The sequence below is a fragment of the Mauremys mutica genome, chromosome 21, assembly GCF_020497125.1.
Source record: "Mauremys mutica isolate MM-2020 ecotype Southern chromosome 21, ASM2049712v1, whole genome shotgun sequence".
NCBI classification, from domain to species: Eukaryota; Metazoa; Chordata; order Testudines; family Geoemydidae; genus Mauremys; species Mauremys mutica.
The window spans coordinates 22,080,677-22,103,052 of NC_059092.1; positions in this window are offsets into that span (position 1 = coordinate 22,080,677).

Sequence of the window (22,376 nt, forward strand, 5' to 3'; positions counted from 1 at the left end):
CATGCGCAGGTAAGGGCTGGCACCTGGCCCTCGGGACACAGAACCATTTTCTTCAAGTGCTTTGCCATGAGCCACCCTCCAGTGGCCCAGCTGGATTTTGTTCTGTCCAAGTCCATACAACCCTTCCTCATCAGGCCTGCAGCTGCCAGCCGCCTCCCCAACTCCCTTACCCCAGCTGAGCTCTGGGGTGCAGAGAGCAGACTCTCCCTGAGGCAATGGAGTGGAATATGGCCACAGCTAGAGGAACCCTCTGTCTGGCTGCCTCGGTGCTCAGAGGTGCTGAGGCCACTGGGTGGGGTTTGGTGTTAGCTGCAGGAGGGCTGGGGTTTGTTGCAGCAGCTGCTCAGCGAGGGCGGCCAGTTGCGTCCTGCTGTGATGGCTCATGTGCTGAGCACAGTCTCACAGGCCTCTTTTTACTCAGCCAGCTGGACCGCCCCAGAAACATGACGACTCCTGCCAGCCCTGCAGGGACTGGCCCAGCCTGGGGGAGCTGGCTGGTGGGTGTTCTGCCTCCTGCAGCATCAGCAGGGCAGCCAGGTAAGGTACCGGCCCCGGCCCCAGCGTTGCTGTCTCTGAGGAGAAGGAGGAGGGCCCAGAAGGGATTGTAGAGCCCAGGGCAGTCAATTGTGCTGGACAGCTAGAAAAATCCCCCAATGTCTCGGGAACTGAGCCTGCTGGAGCCAGGCCTGTGATGGGGACTAAACAGAGGCCCTGCCAGAGCATTTTAAGGCCACTTTTGAGGGTACAGCATGCTTCAGCTCCCTTCCGTTTCATGCTCTCGTAGCAGTCTGGGTAGGGGGCCCATATGTCCCGTTTTGGCCAGGACAGTCCCTTTTTTAAGCCCTGGCCCAGCCGTTCCGACTTTTTTTGGCAAAAGTGGGCATTTTCCCATTTGGAAATACGGTCACCCAAAGCCTGGGGCCTGGCTTTCCCAATGGCACTGCAGGCACGTAGCATCATTCACCAGCCCCCTTGCCAGACCCACAGTAAAAGGGGCTGGAGTTAATAGCCAGTTACTAGCCAAGCTCTCTAGTATCACCTAGGTCAGAGGTTGGCAACCTCTCAGAAGTGCTGTGCCAAGTCTTCATTTATTCACGCTAATTTAAGGTTTTGCGTGCCGGTAATACATTTTAATGTTTTTAGAAGGTCTCTTTCTATAAGTCTGTAATATAGAACTAAACTGTTGTATGTAAAGTAAATAAGGTTTTTAAAATGTTTAACAAGCTTCATTTAAAATTAAATTAAAATGCAGAGCCCCCCAGACTGGTGGCCAGGACCCAGGCAGTGTGAGTGCTACTGAAAATCAGGTTGCGTGCCGCCTTCGGCACACGTGCCATAGGTTGCCTACCCCTGACCTAGGTGGTGAAATACTGCCACCCACAGGCCAGCAAGGGAAGTGTGAGCTGCATGTTCTCACGCACGGAGGGAATTGACGAATGGTCTCCAAGTCCCCAGGGGACCCTGATTGCTGCTCTAACAAGGGCTGATGCAGCTGCTCAAGGGACAATGAATCCAGGGTCAAGGCACTAAGTCTGATGGACAGCCAGGAGAGGGTGGGAGCCAGGCTGGCTATGAACTGAAGAATGAAGGGCTGGGCCTGGGGTGGGGACTGGAGATGGTCTGAAGGCCCATCATCTGGCTTGGATTGACTAGTGGTACGTCCAGACTACCTGCCCTATCAGAGGGGAGCGATCGATTTATCGGGGATCGATATAGCGCGTCTCATCTAGATGTGCTATATCGATCCCCGAATGCGCTCCTGTCGACTCCGGAACTCCACCGGAGCAAGTGGCGGTAGTGGAGTCGACAGGGGGAGCCGCGGACATCGATCCCGCGCCGTGAGGACCCGAGGTAAATCGATCTAAGATACTCCGACTTCAGCTACGCTATTCACGTAGCTGAAGTTGCATATCTTAGATCGACACCCCCCCCACCCCAGTGTAGACCAGCCCTAAGTAACACAAGTGCCTGAGGAAGAGGAAGGCCTGTCAAATGCCAGATGAGACACAGTGAGAGGTGCCATCTCTCTCTCAGGGTTTTATAGTGTCGCCCAGCACCCTTAGCACTGAGCAAGTGAAAATCCTGCCCTGGAAGATGGGGAGGAGGAAGAAAAGAGATTTTTTCTCAATTTTCAAAACCTGAACTTTTGATTAAAAATTTAGAGGGGGAAAAAAAAAGGGGGGTTCAAAAATTTCTTGCATAAAACCACCATTTTCAAAAGGCCCTAGTTTGTATCAGGCTCCTGTGGTGCCGTGGGTGCCCTCTGGTGGCATGTTACCCGGGGTTTGCAGAACCCAAAGCAGTGGTAACTAACTGTTTCTCTCCAGCTGGTGTCAGGAATAAATCAATGGGGGAACAGCGCCTCTGTCTGATAAATGATGGATAGAAACCAAAGTGCTTTCGCCTAAAACTACACCCACATGCTGTAGCAGTAGGTTCAGAGTATCTTAAATCTTTATATTTACCAAATTTAAGATGGTTTTGAGGAATCAGCAGCCAGGCTTCTGGGGGGCCCGCCTGCCGTCTAGCCGCTGGGGAACTTAGGTGTCAGATCCTTGCCCAACTAATAGCTCCTTCGGCCTGCTCAAAAGCACATGTTCTAACTAAATTTTTATACATCTTCTCTAAACAAAGCACATAACTCATAATAGGCTAACAATTTCCCTCGCAACAGCCAATAACAATTCACTATTCTCCTTATCAACAAAACATTTCTAATCATAACAGCACTAAACCTTACATGTCAGAGGCACTAAAACCAAGGCCACCTGTCCAAACATTCCTTCTGTTTTCACGGAACCATAACTCCCTCTCCCAACCTCCCAGTCTGATGGGCAGTGCTGCAAACGTGCAGCTGCATGGCCTTGCCTCTCAGGGGCCTAAAACTAGTTCTAGCCATGCAATGTTTGGGTTTCATCTGGCAGTGGTTGAACATACTGTGAGGAGTTCCCCAGGGTGCAACCTGGAACTGGGGTACTGCTGAGCCCTTGGGCTCCCTCTCACACTGTGATGCTGTGACAAACTGCAAACCTTTCCAGGTACTGCACTTGCACAGACATCCACAGGCAGGGACACACCCAGCTGAGTTACATGAATGCTTCTCCCAGCCACGCATGGATGAACAGTAGCGAGGCTCCAGCCAATTCCCCCAGCTCCCCAGCCTAGGACTCCAGAACTGTATCGCCTTGCCCGGGTCAGAAGCCTGAGCACTGTAAATGTATTACCTAGTCCGCCCTTCCCTCAATGTGGAGAGGACAATGCACCAGCTTTTGTTGCTGAGCAGATTCCCCAATCACTTCAAGCAAAACCCACGGTTTAAGGTAAAATATAAAACAGATTTATTAACTACAGCCAGAGAGATTTTAAGTGATTATAAGTAATAATCGCACAGATCAAAGTTGGTTACCTAAGAAATAAAAGTAAAATCTCAATCTGAATTCTATAACTAGACAGGATTTGAATCAAGCAGTGTCTCACCCTGATGCTGTAGCTCCTTCATACACAGGCTGGGATTCCTCTTTTCAGCCTGGGACCACCTCCCCCCTTCAAAGTCTTTGTTCTCCAGACGTGTTTTCAGGTGTTGAGTTGTGAGGGGAGTGAGGACAAGCAACGATGTCACTTGCCCCTTTTATAGCTTCTTCCAGTTTGCTGGAAAGTTCCTTTGCTATGACATGAGTCGAGCAGTCTCCATTGTCTATGTGCTATCTCTGAGAGGTCTCCATTGTATATAGTTTCCGGGGTAGTCCTTGTGAGTGTGTAGTCCCCTTAATGGGCCATCATCAGTGTCTGCCTGCCCCATTGTTGTACCTGAAAAGCTGGTTGTGGGTGTTCCCAACCTTACAACATATTTCAGTATCTCACACATAGCAAAACGTCATAACTTCCCATAAAATGACAGCATATACAATCCAACAGATCAAGACTTAAAATAATACCTCACAAGGTATACTTTGTACAAAACAAATCATAATCATATCACCACGGTAAATATGGGGTGCCAGGGTGTTGCTTTGTTGCAGGCTGACTGCAGTACTGTCAAATTCTGGGGTACATGCAGGAATGTCAAATTTGGGGTCTACAGCGGAACCCTGCATGGTCCATTCCTTTGTCTTTCACCAAAGGCTACCTGGCCCACTCCCAGAGGGAGCTGTGCTTTGACTTTAAGATCTATAATCAGACATTCTTAAATAACATTCTTCTGACAGAGATAATTCAACCAATAATCATCATGCCTCATCAGTTAATTTGCATGCCTCAATTCTATTGGTTAAAGTAATAATAGAGGCCCAACTGAAATGTATATCCCAAATTTAAAAAAAAAACACAGTAAAAGAGCTAAAAAGTGACCACCGTGGCTTAACAACCATGTAAAAGAAGCAATGAGAGATAAAAAGGCAGCGTTTAAAAAGTGGAAGTCAAATCCTAGTGAGGCAAATAGAAAGGAGCATAAACACTGCCAAATTAAGTGTAAAAATGTAATAAGAAAAGCCAAAAAGGAATTTGAAGAACAGCTAGCCAAAAACTCCAAAGGTAATAACAAAATGTTTTTTAAGTACATCAGAAGCAGGAAGCCTGCTAAACAACCAGTGGGGCCCCTGGACGATCGAGATACAAAAGGAGCGCTTAAAGATGATAAAGTCATTGCGGAGAAACTAAATGAATTCTTTGCTTCAGTCTTCACGGCTGAGGAATCGTCACAGATTGAGGTGTCACTAGAGGAGGTTTTGGAGTTAATTGATAAACTTAACAGTAACAAATCACCGGGACCAGATGGCATTCACCCAAGAGTTCTAAAAGAACTCAAATGTGAAATTACGGAACTATGGTTTGTAACCTGTCCTTTAAATCGGCTTCTGTACCCAATGATTGGAAGTTAGCTAATGTAAAGCCAATATTTTAAAAGGGCTCTAGAGGTGATCCCCGCAATTACAGACCAGTAAGTCTAACGTCGGTACCGGGCAAATTGGTTGAAACAATTGTAAAAAATAAAATTGTCAGCCACATAGAAGAACATAAATTGTTAGGCAAAAGTCAACATGGTTTCTGTAAAGGGAAATCGTGTCTTACTAACCTATTAGAGTTCTTTGAAGGGGTGAACTAACATGTGGACAAGGGGGATCCAGTGGACATAGTGTACTTAGATTTCCAGAAAGCCTTTGACAAGGTCCCTCACCAAAGGCTATTATGTAAATTAAGTTGGAACTGGTTACTAGACAGGGAACAAAGGGTAGGAATAAATGCTAAATTTTCAGAATGGAGAGGGGAAACTAGTGGTGTTCCCCAAGGGTCAGTCCTAGGACCAATCCTATTCAGCTTATTCATAAATGATCTGGAGAAAGGGGTAAACAGGTGGCAAAGTTTGCAGATGATACTAAACTGCTCAAGATAGTTAAGACCAAAGCAGGCTGTGAAGAACTTCAAAAAGATCTCACAAAACTAAGTGATTGGGCAACAAAATGGCAAATGAAATTTAATGTGGATAAATGTAAAGTAATGCACATTGGAAAAATATGACCCCAACTATACATACAATATGATGGGGGCTAATTTAGCTACAACTAATCAGGAAAAAGATCTTGGAGTCAACATGGATAGTTCTCTGAAGATGTCCACGCAGTATGCAGAGGCAGTCAAAAAAGCAAACAGGATGTTAGGAATCATTAAAAAAGGGATAGAGAATAAGATGGAGAATATCTTATTGCCCTTATATAAATCCATGGTACGCCCACATCTTGAATACTGCATACAGATGTGGTCTCCTCATCTCAAAAAAGATATACTGGCATTAGAAAAGGTTCAGAGAAGGGCAACTAAAATGATTAGGGGTTTGGAATGGGTCCCATCTGAGGAGAGATTAAAGAGGCTGGGACTTTTCAGCTTGGAAAAGAGAAGACTAAGGGGGGATATGACAGAGGTATATAAAGGTGACTCAGACTTGAAATATGACTCAGGATTTGCCAGCTTCACTTGCATAATAGAGCACAGTGTCCCGCCTAGTCCAAGGGCTGGGCTGACTGGTGTCTTTCGAACAGGCCAGAACACTCTCTTCTCTGCATTTGAGTGGGGTAACACGAAGACAAGCCTGGCACCCCTGGACAGGAATGGGAACTTGAGACGACCATGAGGGAACCTGGTGTGGGAAGTTTTCCAACCCACTCTAGCTGAGAGCAGCTTATCGCTCTTTAGCTTAAACCTGCTCCTACATCGACGTAAACTAAACCAAAATAAGCCTCGCTTGAAACCAAATTCAGCGCGTCCACATGGGGGGTTGCACCAGTGCAGTTAAACCCACGTAAAGTCACACCGAAAGTTCAACTGACGCAGCTCCTCCCCTCCCCCCCGGTAGATGGGCCTTTATTGCACCTGACTCACCAGCAAAAGCTGAGCAGGGTCTGGGGGGGTGGGGGGAAGGGGGCTGGGCTTTCCTGGCTTCCCAACATGCTTTTGTGCATAGATATGGGTCAGTGTCTCCTATTCGGCACAGCTTGGTCTGGCCCCCTGGGTGGTTCCCCCCTGCGGAACCAGGGGCCAGATGGACACATCACTGGTGAGGAGAGAAAGGGTGGAGGCCTGTCAGCGCTGTGCCCAGTGATAAACAAGACACAAAAATCACGTGCTCCCTTCAGAGGACACCAGCCCTGGGAAGGCAGCAAAGACCTAGGGCTGGAGGGGACCCCCCAGCTCTTTGAATCCAGGCCCCTGCTAGCGCAGGTAACCCAGCAATATCCTCCCATGCACAGTGCTAACGGGGGAGCTGAAAGGGGCTACCTTGTTCCCCAGAGCTCACCCTCCTTTACTCTGTTCCCCACCCATCTTCAGATCAATGCCCCCCTCCACCTCATCTTCATTTCTCAGGCCACAAGGTCACCACTATCTGCCGCCAACTGGCTGTGCCCACCAAACCAGCATAGAGCCAGAAACGCAACCCGCTCCCCAGAAACTCTCTCATTAGCGGCCTGAGATCACACCATGTGCTCCAGACACTCCCTTCCAGCCACCATCTTGCCATGAGCTGGGGAGCTCCAGCTGCCTCCTCAACCCTCCCATTAGCTGGAAGCCAGACGGTGCCGATCCCATTCACCATCTCATTCCAGAGACAAGCCTAGTCTCCCTGTGCTCTCCCTGTCCGTGCTGCCCTCCCTCAAGAGACCTCCAGGCAGACGAACAGGAAGAGCACACACGCCGCTTCGCTGCCCCCTCCCACTCTTCTCTTACACGTGGCTGATCAGTTCCCTGGGGCAGGGATCGCCTTCACTTCAGTGTCTGCAGCACCTGGCTAACGGGACCCTGGGCCGTGACCTGTTCCTTGGCGTTCACACAGCACAGATCATCAATGACACTGAAAACCGACTACGCTAATGGAGATCTGTATTCGTGAGTGGCATTAACTGGGGACATCAATGCTTCGGTCCTAGTAAAATGGCCCTCGGGGTCCCACAGCAAGACAATGTGTCACTCTGCCGTGCTGGCTGGAAAACAAGTTTCCAGTTTGCAAACAATGTTGCGGTTCCAAACTTTATTTTTGTTCCCCATCAGAAAAAAAGTGAGACCTTCCAAAGCGTTTCTTTAAAACACCTGGGAGAAAGAGCCCCTGCCCAAACCAGCCAATCCCGCAGCAGTTAGGGCACTTGTGGGAAACTGAGGTTCAGGTCCCAGTTTTGAAGCAGGTAGAGAAGGGACTTGAACCTGGCGCTCTCTTTCTCTCTCTCATTTTGACCAGAAATCCCATCTCGTACCCAAGGAACCTTCCCAACAGGCATGTCAGCAAAACCTCGGGGTTTTCCTTGTGTGACGTTATTAATATAATCTGGGACCATATAGAACATGGTTTGCAACCAAGGTCCTGTAGTGGCACCAAATCTTATGTAAAGGGGGTCTGTAATCGGTCGTGTCGGGGCTCAACCCTCCTGCGGGCCGGAGGGGAGCCACACCGACTCACTCCACGTCTTCTGTGGAACCGGCTGAACAATAATAGTCAATGTTTAGAGGCTCAGGCCCTCGGTTGCAGGGGCTGAGCGGCAGTCAGTATAACGAGCTCAGGCCCTTGGAAGCAGGGGCTGGGCAGCTAACAGTCAGTAACGAGCTCAGGCCCTTTGGACCAGGGGCTGAGCAGCTAACAGTCAGTAACGAGCTCAGGCCCTTTGGAGCAGGGGCTGAGCAGCTAACAGTCAATAATGAGCTCAGGCCCTTTGGAGCAGGGCTGAGCAATAATCAGTATAATGAGCTCAGGCCCTTTGGAGCAGGGGCTGAGCAGCGATAAACAGCAGTAAGCTCAGGCCCTTTGAAGCAGGGGCTGAGCAGCAATCAGTCACTAAGCTCAGGCCCTTTTGTTGCAGGGGCTGAGCAGTAAACAGTAGGCGTATAGGCCCAGGTCCTTACACCTGGGTGAGGGGGAAAACTGCCACCCGTGAGTGGGGTGGCAGGGGGGACACAGGCCCGCCCACTCCACTGTGTCCCAGCCCGGGGCCCTAACAGCGGCTATCACTGCCGCTGGTCAATGGGGTCCTGACCGCAACACACTGACATCGGGACCTCTGCCTCTGTAGCCTGACAGGGGTCGGCTACCCCCGGGCTACTTTCCATTTCCCCCTCGGGGCCTACCTCGTCAGTTGCACCGGATCCAGGCCAGTCAAGCTGCATAGGCTCCTCGGGACCAGGGCTTGGTGGCAGGTCTGGCAGCTCCTCGGGGAAGTCTGGCCAGGCGTGCTCAGGCGGCTCCTCCGGGTAGCAGCAGGGCTGGGGGAGCTCCAGCGGCCCCTCTTCGTAGTGGGCGCGGGGGAGTTCCAGCGGCTCCTCCGGGTACCGGTCACAGGGAAGCTCCGGTGGCTCCTCGTCGTACCGGGTGCGAGGAAGCTCCGGCCAGTCAGGACAGCTGCCTCGGGCCCTGGAGGGTTCCCAGTCAGGAGCTCCCGCCGGCACGTCTGCTCCCGGCGGTGGCTGGGCTCTGACTGAGCTTTGGCGGACGGCTTTTCTACTTCCTGTCCCGCCCCTTAACTTCCGGGGGGCGGGGACTGGTGGTGGTGGCTCCGCCCCCTTGGGTGTCAGAGAGGGAGCTCCCTCTGCTGGGCAGGAGGGGAGCCACACCGACTCACTACAGGGTCATATAAGGTGTCTAAGACCAGGTTATGGGTTGCTGGTTATGATTATGCTGTCTGTATGTCTGTGTATCATTTTGTAGTTGAAGTTATAAGTATGGCTCTATACTGTCTGTATTTCAAATTTGTGCTGTGTTTCTGGGAGACATCCCAGACAAGTTGCTGTTAGCTCTGCCTAGCCTGCTTGATGGCCCATTAAGGACCATCAGCTACACAACTGACCCATGGAGAGAAGGCAGATACGCCTTGTAACTCAGCAGGGTGTGCAGGAACTTGCCCATGTGACTCCAGACTCCATTTTGCTGTAATTTTCCACAGTAAGAACAAAGAGGTTCTTACACCTGGAAAAACCTATAAAAGGCTGATGCCTCATCTCCATCTGGTCTTCAATCCTGCTTCTTACCTCTGGAGGGACTTTGCTACAAACTGAAGCTCTGAACAAAGGACTGATGACCCATCCCAGTGGGGGATGTACTCCAGAGACTTGATTTGAACCTGCAGTTTACTCCATCACTGCTACAAGCCTGAACTAAAAACTTTGCCATTACTGTATGTAATTGATTCAATTTAACCAATTTTAGCTCTCATCTATATCTTTTTCCTTTTATGAATAAACCTTTAGATTTTAGATTCTAAAGGATTGGCAACAGCGTGATTTGTGGGTAAGATCTGATGTGTATATTGACCTGGGTCTGGGGCTTGTTTCTTTGGGATCGAGAGAACCGTTTTCTTTTATTGGGGTGTTGGTTTTCATAACTATTCATCCCCAGGACGAGTGGCACTGGTGGTGATACTGGGAGACTGGAGTGTCTAAGGGAATTGCTTGTGTGACTTGTGGTTAGCCAGTGGGGTGAAACCAAAGTCCTCTTTGTCTGGCTGGTTTGGTTTGCCTTAGATGTGGAAAAACCCCAGCCTTGGGCTGTTACTGCCCTGTTCAAGCAATTGGCACTCTCAGTTGGGTCCCGCCAGAACCACATCGTCACACCTTGTTCAACTCAACCAGACCTAATTGGCATGACAAGCTACACAAGTCTGGGCAAGGTATAACAAACAGAGTGAGACCCGTCAGTACTCGCTCCCCAAGGCAGGTAAGATCTGCCAGGGAGAGGGCTGCCGGGGACTTGGGGGGTCATCCCTCCCCTGGACCCATTTGTCATTAATGTCCATTCCTGAGTCCAAGCACTTAAGGCCAGAAGGGACCATTAACTCATCTAGTCTGACCATCTGCTTAACACAGGCCAGGGAACTAACCCACTTATTCCTGTAATGAGCCCCACCCATCCATGGCAGGGAGGTTGCTGCATAACACAATATTGTCTCTCCTCCCCCCGCCGCTGGCGCCAGAGTGGGGCCCGGTCTGTTGCCATTGCTTTCTGATGAGAAGTCTCACAGTTCTTGACCATTTGATGAAGTCTTGTGCTCCCCACGTGACATTCCTCCCCAGGCTCTATGGCTCAGCTTAGCTAGCCCTCCCCCAAACCAACACCCGTGGTCTGGGTTTAGTTTTGGCTGGTTTTGGTAGGAGCAGAACATCCCAAAAGAAGCCTGGGTGTAAATAAGGAGTTCAACAGAAGCAGGGGAAAAGCTGTGCTATACGAGAGGGCGAAGTGGCTGCTTTACCTGACTTGCATGGGGCTTTTGCCTTTTCTGTTCATAAAGCCCATTTGCTATTAAAAGTTTTGGGGGTGGGACAAGGTAGGAAATAACTTCGCAATACAACATGGAAGCTAACAAAGGTTTAGCCTAGGAATTGTTTTTTTAAATACTCTGATCTTGACAACATCCCTACAAGCACATTGCTCCTGGTGAACAGATTCATTTTCTAGGTAAGTAGTGATGACACCCAAAGTTTCAAGGTCCAACTGTGTTTTTACTTTGTCTGTGAGAAGCAAGGACAATTGTACACCTGGTGCTCTGTGCTCTCAGCCAGGTGACAGAAATCATGCTGGCAGCCCAAAGGCACAGAGTACTGCAGTCTTTCTGAAAAAAACAATTATGTTGTTGGTCTGGAATTGCCACAGTCGTTCAGCAATATCTAGTTTGACATTTATTCCCACTAAGCTCATTTCATTGCAAGCTCCATGAAGATAAATCATTCCATTGTAAACGGATTCAGAGTAATTTCTCCAAACTCACAGGAGATATACATTCAATAATCTGTTTATCAATAAAACCAACCCCAGTTCATTTCAGGTTGCAACCCAACCTTCTTTGAGATAAATCATTTCTCACTGGTTGTACTTACAGTCCTTGTTGAAACCATTTTCTTTTTGGAAGAAAGCTCAATAAAATACATGCTTTGTTCGTCAAGAAATTGTTATGTTGCCTTGCTGCTTCTCAACAGGAACCTGAGGCCTCTTTTACTGCAAATTTGTTCAAGGTTAATCATTTCAGTGCACACTTAAGAAGAATTGCTTCATTGGTGGGTGTCCGATACGAAAGATCAGTTTGGTTCAAAACCATCCTACACATTAACTCTTAGGAAAGGAATCATAGAATACCAGGGTTGGAAAGGACCTCAGCTAGTCCAACTCCCTGCTCAAAGCAGGACCAATCCCCAGACAGATTTTTACCCCAGTTCTCTAGGTTGCCCCCAAGGATTGAACTCATGACCCTGGGTTTAGTAGGCCAGTGCTCAAACCACTGAGCTATCCCTCCTCTCCAAACTTCAGGCTGGATCAGGGGTGGGCAAACTATGGCCCGGGAGCTGCGTCCAGCCCTCAAGACATTTTAATCCAGCCCTCGAGCTCCCACCAGGGAGCAGGGACAGGGGTTTGCCCCACTCTGCGCAGCTCCTGGAAGCAGCAGAATGCCCTCTCTCCAGCTCCTACAGCCAGGGGGCTTCGCACGCTGCCCCCGCCCCAAGCGCCTGCAGACAGGGCAGCATGCAGAGCCGCCTGGCTGTGAGCCTCCATGCAGGAGCCAGAGGGGGGACACGCTGCTGCTTCTGGGAGCCGCTTGAGGTAAGCACCACTCAGAGCCTGCACCCCTGAGCCTCTCCCCTGCCCCAACCCTCTGCCTCAGCCCTGATCCCCCTCCCACCCTCCAAACCCCTCCTGAACCCCCAACTCCTCATCCCCAGCCCCACCCCAGAGCCCGCACCACAGCTGGAGCCCACACCCCAACGCCCAGTTTCGTGAGCATTAATGACCCGCCATACAATTTCCATACCCAGATGTGGCCCTCGGGCCAAAACGTTTTCCCACCCCAGGCTAGACTCACAACAGGACGACGGCGCCTAAGAGTACGTCTACACTGCAATCCATGACCCGCGGCATGGCTGCGGCTGGCCTGTTCAGCTGACTTAGGCTCCCTATAAAATTGCCATGTAGACGTTCAGGCTCTGGCTGGAACCCAGGTTCTGAGGCACCACGAGGAGGGAGAGTCTCAGAGCCCAGGCTCCAGTCCCAGCCCGAATGTCTACACTGCAATATTATAGCCCCGCAGCACGAGCCAGCTCTGAGACTGAGCGCTGCAGGGATTTTATCTCAGTGTAGATGTTCCCTAAATCCCAGAATCAGGTCCCCTGGGGATTCACACGACCCCTGCCCAGCTTCACCTGAATCCTGTAGGTGCCTAAAAATCACTCAGAGCCTAAATGTTCGCAAAAGGAGCTCTCTAGGCACCTGTGTTTCTGCCTTTGGGCATGTGCCCCAGTCCCACAGACAGCTGAGCCCCAGAGCGATGCATGAACCTGATGAAGATGGACGTTCCTCCACCTACCTCGCCTGCAGGGTAAGCCCACCCAGACGGCACCTATTGGATTGGGCTCCTATAGGTGAGGTCACCAATGGCTGGGGAGGGCCTCCTACACGATGTTTACCCCAACGGTTAGGGTATTCCTCAGGGACGTGGCAGACCCTGGCTCCAATCCCTGCCACCTGGCGGGGAGAAGCAATCTGAACAGGGATCTGCCACCTCAGGCATCGAGCTAAGAGATATTCGGCTGTGGGGCTCCCCCAGTCCCTCCTGCTGAAGCCGTTCCCCTGTGGATAAATAATGACAACCATTTCAGAGCGAGCGAGCGAGAGCACACGCACACAAGCATGAGAATGGCTCTGCAGCCAGGTGGCTGGAGCACTCTGCTGGGAGGCCCTGGAGCCAGTCCTCTGCTCCAGTCCCTTTTCCATTATTTCTCCACGGGGACCAGCTTACCAGGAGGGACTGAGGGAGTGCCCCAGCAGAGTACCTGCAGCCCAGTGGCTGGAGCACCCTCCTGACAGCTGGCAGCTCCCTGTTCAAATCTTCTCCCCTTCTCGGCTGGAGGGGGAACTTGAACAGGGGCTTCCTGTGCCCCAGGTGTGTGCCCTAACCACGGGGCTAATAGCTATGGGCAGAGGGAGCTCCCCTTCCCCCTGTCTAACGCCGAGAGGGTTCAGCTGAGGCAGTCGGTGACTTCCTGCAGCCTGGACTTTAAGGTGGATAGCTCCAGGAAGGGAACAGGGCTTAGCAGTTAGCACAGACCCCCTCAGCTTGGCACCTCCTGCTTAGGTCAGGCCCTGCCTACCGTGCTGGCCCTTGTGAGTCCCACTCAGAGGCATCAGTCTCTCCCCATTCATGGCACAGGGCGCCTCGGCACTTAACTCCGGCTTTGTAAGTCCCAGCAATTTTCTAGGAACCGGAAAGGCTGTGTGCTGCCATGCCTACGGTTGTGTGTGAAGCCAGCCCTTCGGGCACTAGCTGTGAAGAGTTTGGGAGTTCTGGCTTCCCAGATCAAACACTCTGGCCACATTTCCCCAGTTGGTCAGCTCGCTGGGGGAGGGGCCATCTTGTTGTTCTGTGTTTGCACAGCACAAGTGCAATGGGTCTATGTCTGGGTGCCTGTGCACAACCACACACCACAGAAATAATACTAACCCTTTGGAGCCAAGAGCTATGGGTGAAATTCAGGTCCCGCCCCCCAAGAAATCCAGGGAACTGAGGATGTAGACCAGTGCTGAAATAGACACACCTGAGAAGACTTTAGCAGCAGCTCTCACCTCCTGGAGGGAGCCCAGCAGAAAGTCCCAGGAGCACGAGGGAGACAGGCATAGCTTGATGGGGAGTCCATGCAGTGAGACAGTGAGTTTGTCTGCTGGGTTATTGTTACACCACACAGCCAGAGAACTCAAGCAGACAGGCAAAGTGCCCCAGAAGCCTGGTGTCTGGCCACGTGGGAATTTATTTACACAAGTTGGGTTTTTTTCCAGGTTTACACCTAAAAAATAGAGTTACTGAGCCAAATTCATAGCTGGTGTAATTCTGTTAAGTCAGTCAAATTGTTCCAGGGCTAAATCTGGCACCATCATTATAAGGCAGGGAGAACGGAGCTTCTTAGAGATGAGACCTGGAGAGCAGACAAGTAAGAACCATGTGGTCTGTGTACTGCATGTATCACCGTAGTAACTACAGCTCCCATTGGGGCCCTACCAGGCCAGGCCTGTTCTATGCTGGCTCAGTAAATTCTAGAGACACAGAATCTGGGGGCAGAGGGATGAAGGCAAGTGGGTTTGGGCAAGAGCTTCCCATCCCTGGAGAGCTGCATTCAGTCCCTGGTCTACGCGAAGTTCAATGAGTCTGATGGTCACTGGCTAGTCCAGGTCACAACCCCCCTTGAGGTCGGTTCCCAGGCAGCATGGCAATGCGCTTGCCCGGTGGCTATAAGCACATTACCTGCCCTGCGTGCCATGAGCTACGGCAAGAGAGTGGAGAGGCTGCCTGGCCCCAAGCGAGCTCTGCAGGCAGGTGCAGAGATTACTTGGCAGGCCCCCAAGGCTGCCAGCGCATTGGGAGCTCTCCAGGGGTTCCTCCCTCTTTACAGTTATTTCCTGCCTGCAGAGAAAGAGGAAAGAAACAACAAGAGGCTACAAAGTACTAAACTTGATGCTGCTCTCCTGGAAACCAATGGAAGTTTCCCAGAGTTCAGTGGGGGCTGGATCAGGCCCTGCCCTAGCTAGAAACAACAAATAAAAGAGTTAAATAGCACATGGAGTCCTTGAACTCGAGCCTGATACCCAAGCGCCACATCTGCCATCATAAAAGTGCAGGCTCTTAAACCTTTGCCCAGTGCTTCACGCCGTAACCTTCCCACCAAGGCACCTACATGTGGGAGAGGGCTCCCAGGTTACCTGTGCAGCTGGAGAAGAGAGGGAGGTGGCCAGGCCTCGCACCCAGGTCCCCCTTTCCTGCTCGGAGCCCTGGAGCTGGGGCAGGCTGAGCCACACTCGCTGGAGTTCTACGTTTGGAAGAGGACCCTCTCCAATGGGAAGCCAGCCCCCTCACTGCAACGTCTCCAGTGGAGATTATCTCTGCGGTAAGTCCTGTTCACGTCTTCTTGTCTGGGCGGCTTTGGGGTGTTCTCCGTGCGGAGTCCTAGTTGTCTGGGCCTATCACCGAGCAACAGCAGTCACTCGAGAGCGAAGATGGAAGCTAGCTTCCCTTTAGAACCACGTATCAGACTCCACTCCTAACTTCCCCCAAAAGAAACCAGATCCCCTGATGGCACATGCCACCTCTCTGCCCAGGGGAGAGTTTGTCTGGGAAGTTTGGGGAAAAAATATCAAAGTTGTGGTGTTTAAATCTTTACACCAAGTCACAACAGGGAAACGTGACCTAATTTTTGTTTTTCTTTTAGCTCATCGTGTCTTCAAAATGACTTGGATCACAAACATCCCATTAGTAGTAATTACGTCTTACAATAACTTTCTAAGTGATTCTAAATAGAAACTGATCCTCTTCTGCCTCAAGGCTGTGCTCCTTCCTACCAGTGCTGTACAGAGGAAAGGCAAAGGGGTTAGAGCCAGGAACAGAGAATCCGGAGGGACCAATGGGGTGGGGGAGAGGAGAATATTGGGGCGCAAATGAAGGGGTGGTTCCGAATGATCTCTAAAGGGGGAATTGGCAAGGTATGGGGGTCAGTCAAGGGGCAAGAACAGAGCTGGCTGGAAAAAAACAAGAACATTTTCAAAAGCTGGGAGAGTTTTAATACCAAGGTTTTATTGTTTTCTTCCTTTCCCCTGGAAAAAGAGGAAGGGACAGAACATAACCAAAAGGCCTGATCATTTTTCAGTTTTTAATAGAAACATTTCAAAATCAAAACACAAAAAGTCACAAAATTTTCATTATTGAGAAAAGGCCAATTTGTGATGAAAAAAAAATATTGTTCCTAATGTGTTGCTCAGGTGTTGGTACAAGACCCAGTGGTGGGACAGAAAGGAGAGGGGGCATGGAAAGACGGGGGTTTTTATCCAGGTTTGAAAACCAGAAGTCTTTTAAACCTTCAAGGGCTTAAAGAGCTTCCCTCCCTTCCATTTGCCAACAGCTCACCCAGAAAGTGGGTCACTAACGTTTGCAGGTGGAGAGTCCGTTTTTGGCAGGCTCGTGATATCTGACAGTGCAGAGCCGGCTGGCGTTATCATCAGCTGGACAATGTCCGTTACATAAACAAGGACATTCCTAAACCAAGAACTTGGTTACAAGAGGAGTTAATGCTGAAGGCAAGTTTTATCCCCAGCTCACGCCCCACGCACGAGAATTACACCTTTAAAAACAAAAATTAAGTGTGGCAATGAACAGTCACTCCCTGCCCCCACCCCACCTCCAGGCAGTCCAGCTCTCACCGTAACCACACCCCATTTATATACCTGAACTTTCCCCCTTGCATTTGCAGAGCTAACATGCCAGGGTCAAAATAATGAGTTACTAGATTATAAAATCCCATTCCCTACTCAAAGACTACGTCTGCAATACACTCCAACGCTAGCATAAACTGCAGCACGACGCCCCGCACGCTGGCTTTAGTTGGTGCGCAATAGAGCTGCAATAGTTCAAAATACAAAGGTACAAGCTCTGTGTACCTTACCCAGCCCTAGGGCACACGTCACACCAAGTGAAGCAACCATGCATTGCATTCCTACAGGTCCCTGCTGTCCCACCCACACATCACACTGAGAACACAGAGGATGAACTCCTGCCCTACTGAAATCCCTGACAAAGGCCCCATTGACATCTCGGGGGCAGGATCTCTCCCACAGAACCCAATATTGCCAAGCACAATCACGGGAAACCAGGAGAGTTTTTAAAATACTGACATATCTGCAGGGGCGGCTCTAGGGATTTTGCCGCCCCAAGCACGGCAGGTCTTCCGAAGCCGCGGGACCAGCAGACCCTCTGCAGGCAAGCCACCGGAGGCAGCCTGCCTGCCGCCCTCGCGGCGCCGGCAGAGCACCCCCCATGGCTTGCTGCCCCAAGCACGCACTTGCATAGGCGGCAGGTTTGTATAATTTTTGGTGGGGCCCAAAATGGTGGTGCCCCCCCACTCCCGCCCAGTAAGCCGATATAAAATGAAGCTACAATGCGTCAGTGCCACAAGATTACAAGGTTGGAGAAGGGGTAGGGGGTTCCAGGGGCCAGTCAAGGGACAAGGAGCAGGGGGGGTTGGATGGGGCAGAGGTTCGGAGGGGCAGTCAGGGGACAGGCAGCAATTGGATAGGCATGGGAGTCTAGGAGGTTTATCAGGGGACAGGTAGGGGGTGGGGTCCTGGGGGGAAGTTGGGTGGGGTCTCAGGAGGGGGCAGTTGGGGACAAGGAGAAGGGAGGCTTAGATAGGGGCTGGGGTCGTTAGGGTCAGTTGTCTCGGGAGTGGGTAACGGGGGAAAAGGACCAGTGGTGCTTAGATAGGGGGTGGGGGTCCTGGGGGGCAGTTGGGTCAGGGGTCTGGGGAGGGGGCAATCAGCGGCCAGGGGCTGGGATTCAAAGGGCTCTGAGCTGCTGGCAACCGTGGGGAGCCCTGAGCCCTTTAAATCCCAGCCGCCGCGGCTGGGATTCAAAGGGCTCTGGGCTCTCTGCCCCTGTGGGCAGCCCAGAGCCCTCCGATTCCCGGCTGCGGCTGGGATTTAAAAGGCTCTGGGCTCCCCGCTGCTGCCGGCAGCCCAGAGCCCTCTGATTCCCGGCCGCAGCTGGGATTTAAAAGGCTCTGGGCTCCCCGCGGTTGCAGGCAGCCCAGAGCCCTCTCATTCCCAGCCGTGGCTGAGATTTAAAGGGCTCTGGGCTCCCCACGGTTGCAGGCAGCCCAGAGCCCTCTGATTCCCAGCCCCGGCTGAGATTTAAAGGGCTCTGGGCTCCCTGCGGTTGCAGGCAGCCCAGAGCCCTCTGATTCCCGGCCGCGGCTGGGATTTAAAGGGCTCTGGGCTCCCCGCAGTTGCAGGCAGCCCAGAGCCCTCTGATTCCTGGCCGTGGCTGGGATTTAAAAGGCTCTGGGCTCCCCGCAGCAGCGGGCAGCCCAGATCCCTCTGATTCCCAGCCACGGCTGAGATTTAAAGGGCTCTGGGCTCCCTGCGGTTGCAGGCAGCCCAGAGCCCTCTGATTCCCAGCCGCGGCTGAGATTTAAAGGGCTCTGGGCTCCCTGCGGTTGCAGGCAGCCCAGAACCCTCTGATTCCCAGCCGCGGCTGAGATTTAAAGGGCTCTGGGCTCCCTGCGGTTGCAGGCAGCCCGGAGCCCTCTGATTCCCAGCCGCGGCTGGGATTTAAAGGGCTCTGGGCTCCCCGCAGCAGCGGGCAGCCCAGAGCCCTCTGATTCCCAGCCGCGGCTGGGATTTAAAAGGCTCTGGGCTCCCCGCCGCAGCGGGCAGCCCAGAGCCCTCTGATTCCCGGCCGCGGCTGGGATTTAAAAGGCTCTGGGCTCCCCGCAGCAGCGGGCAGCCCAGAGCCCTCTGATTCCCGGCCGCGGCTGGGATTTAAAAGGCTCTGGGCTCCCCGCAGCAGTGGGCAGTCCAGAGCCCTCTGATTCCCGGCCGCGGCTGGGATTTAAAAGGGGCAAAACCTAGCTCCAAATATTGGTGGAGCAGAGCCCCTGATTTTGAATATTCCTGGGGCTTTAGCTCCACGAGCCCATATAAGTTGGCACCCATGCGCGCTTGGCGTGCTGGGGCCTGGAGCCGCCCCTGCACATCTGGGATTGGGGTTGGTCTGCACTTCTGAGCCTTTTGGTTGCGCTCAGGTCACATTCTCAAGCTTTTCTCTGCAACCATGAGGCCTAAATGAAAACTAAGGCCATGGCTACACTTGCAAATTTGCAGTGCTGCAGCAGGGTGTGAAAACACACCCTCTCCAGCGCTGCAAATTGCGGCGCTGCAAAGCGCCAGTGTGGTCAAAGCCCCAGCGCTGGGAGCCAGCGCTGTACGTTATTCCCCACAGGGAGGTGGAGTACGGACAGCGCTGGGAGAGCTCTCTCCCAGCGCTGGCGCTTTGACTACACTTAGCGCTTCAAAGCGCTGCCGCGGCAGCGCTGCCGCAGCAGCGCTTTGAAGTGCAAGTGTAGCCATAGCCTGAGATTCTCCTGCAATCTCCTGCTTTCAGCAGCTGCGCTGGTAAGAAACACACCCAAAATTGCTAGATGTTTGATAAAATCATTTGAGTGGGGCAGCATGGACACCCCATCGTCACCTAGGAGACCACACTGTGGAAGTCTATGGAACTGCACTACTAGGGTGACCAGATGTCCCGATTTTATAGGGACAGTCCCAATATTTGGGGCTTTTTCTTATATAGGTGCCTATTACCCCCACCCCCCATCCCTATTTTTCACACTTGCTATCTGGTCACTCTATGCACTATGCATTCAGGGCCTGATTTTCAAGAGCTACACACACAACTGAGGCCTAGTTTTTAGGAGCATTTGGACCCAGATCTTCAAAGGCATTTAGGTACCTAACTCCCATTGAGGATCTGCCCTCAGCTCCCAGCAGCTGCCCCAGTGAGGACACTGATGGCCAGATTTGTCAAGGGCTCCCCACTCTGAACATTGGGTGCTAAGCTCTCTTGCGGTAAATATCTGGCCTTAATAAACAATACATAAAAAACCCTCAAAAGTCCCCTGCCAGAAGCAGCTCCCATAACAGAATGCAACAAGAGGGCAGCTTGAAGGTTAGATGGATGGCAGAAGTCGGGGATGTTTGGATGCAGGGGGTTAGACTTGGGCCATCCGGATTTTCCTCCAGTAAGGAAAAGCCACTGGAGTGAACCCTCAGTCTGACACATCACCTTGGAGGCGTGTTTCCCCTCTTGAGTCTGATTATTTTTTCCCTGGTTGTTTTCTCCTTTTGCCCCCAGAAATCTTTCAAATGATCAATCTCCCTCCCATCTTCATGTCCCATCTCAGAAGAGCAAGCAGTAGAGGAGAGTGGCACTGGCTTGAGCAAACAGTCTCTCTTTAAAAAACAACAAGGAGTCCGGTGGCACCTTAAAGACTAACAGATTTATTTGCCCATAAGCTTTCAGATGCATGGAGTGAAAATTACAGATGCATAAATATACTGACACATGAAGAGAAGGGAGTGACCTCACAAGTGGAGAACCAGTGCTGACAGGGCCAATTCGATCAGGGTGGATGTAGTCCACTCCCAATAATAGATGAGGAGGTGTCAATTCCAGGAGAGGCAAAGCTGCTTTTGTAGTGAGCCAGCCATTCCCAGTCCCTATTCAAGCCCAAATTAATGGTGTTAATTTGAAAATGAATTTTAGTTCTGCAGTTTCTCTTTGAAGTCTGTTTTTGAAGTTTTTTTGTTCGAGTATGGGTACTTTTACATCTGTTACAGAATGTCCAGGGAGGTTGAAATGTTCTCCTACTGACTTTTGTATGTTACCATTCCTGATGTCTGATTTGTGTCCATTTATTCTTTTACGTAGAGACTGTCCGGTTTGGCCAATGTACATGGCAGAGGGGCATTGCTGGCACATGATGGCATATATCACATTAGTAGATGTGCAGGTGAATGAGTCTCTGATGGTGTGGCTGATGTGCTTGGGTCCTCTGATGTGCCGCTAGAGTAGACAGAGTAGGCAATGAGGTTTGTTACAGGGATTGGTTCCTGGGTTAGTGTTTCTGTGGTGGGGTGTATAGTTGCTGGTATTTGCTTCAGATTGGGGGGACTGTCTGTAAGCAAAGACTGGCCTGTCTCCCAAGATCTGTGAGAGTGAGGGATCATTTTCCAGGATAGGTTATAAAATCACATCTCTAAAAAATCCTTGCATAGATTTTTAGATGCACAATCTGAGTATTCGTCTTTAGCCTTAAATGCATGGATCTCCAGACATATAGTTTTTTTAAATAAATCCTTCAAAAGACCACCCTTCTCTAAAATACACGTCAGCCCGGGCTGCCGTCGGGCATAGGGGCACCAGTTTAATAATAATGTAATAGGGCTCCATAAATCCTCAGGACGGCCCTGAGGGCAAATATAGTGCCCATCTTTTAAAAAGGGAAGGAGGAGAACCAGGGAACTACAGACTACAGCCTCACCTCTGTCCCCAGAAAAATCATGGAGCAGGTCCTTAAGGAACCCATTTTGAAGCACTTCGAGAAGAGGAAGGTGATCAGGAACAGTCAACATGGATTCACCTACAGCAAGTCATGCCTGACTAACCTAATTGCCTTCTATGATGGGATAACTGCCTCTGTGGATGTCAAGGTTCCTCCCCAACTCTGAACTTTAGGGTACAGATGTGGGGACCTGCATAAACACTTCTAAGCTTAACTACCAGCTTAGATCTGGCTTCGCTGCCATCATCCAGATTCCTCAGGGTCTGGAACACCCCCTTTCTTCCCAAAACCTTCCCCTCCCTGGGTAGCCTTGAGAGGCTTTTTCACCAAGTTCCTGGTGAACACCGATCCAACCCCTTGGATCTTAACACAAGGAGAATTTAACCATCCCCCCTCCTTTCCCCCACCAATTCCTAGTGAGTCCAGATCCAATCCCCTTGGATCTTAAAACAAGGAAAAATCAATCAGGTTCTTAAAAAGAAAGCTTTTAATTAAAGAAAGAAAGGTAAAAATCATCTCTGTAAAATCAGGATGGAAAATACTTTACAGGGTAATCAGATTCATATAGCCCAGAGGAACCTCCTCCAGCCTTAGGTTCAAAGTTACAGCAAACAGAGGTAAAATCCTCTCAGCAAAAAGGAACATTTACAAGTTGAGAAAACAAAAATAAGACTAACACGCCTTGCCTGGCTGTTACTTACAAGTTTGAAATATGAGAGACTGGTTCAGAAAGATTTGGAGAGCCTGGATTGATGTCTGGTCCCTCTTAGTCCCAAGAGCGAACAACCCCCAAAACAAAGAGCACAAACAAAACCCTCCCCCCACCAAGAGTTGAAAGTATCTTGTCCCTTTATTGGTCCTTTGGGTCAGGTGTCAGCCAGGTTTCCTGAGCTTTTTAACCCTTTACAGGTAAAAGGATTATGGTGTCTCTGGCCATGAGGGATTTTATAGTATTGTACACAGGAGGGCTGTTCCCTTCCCTT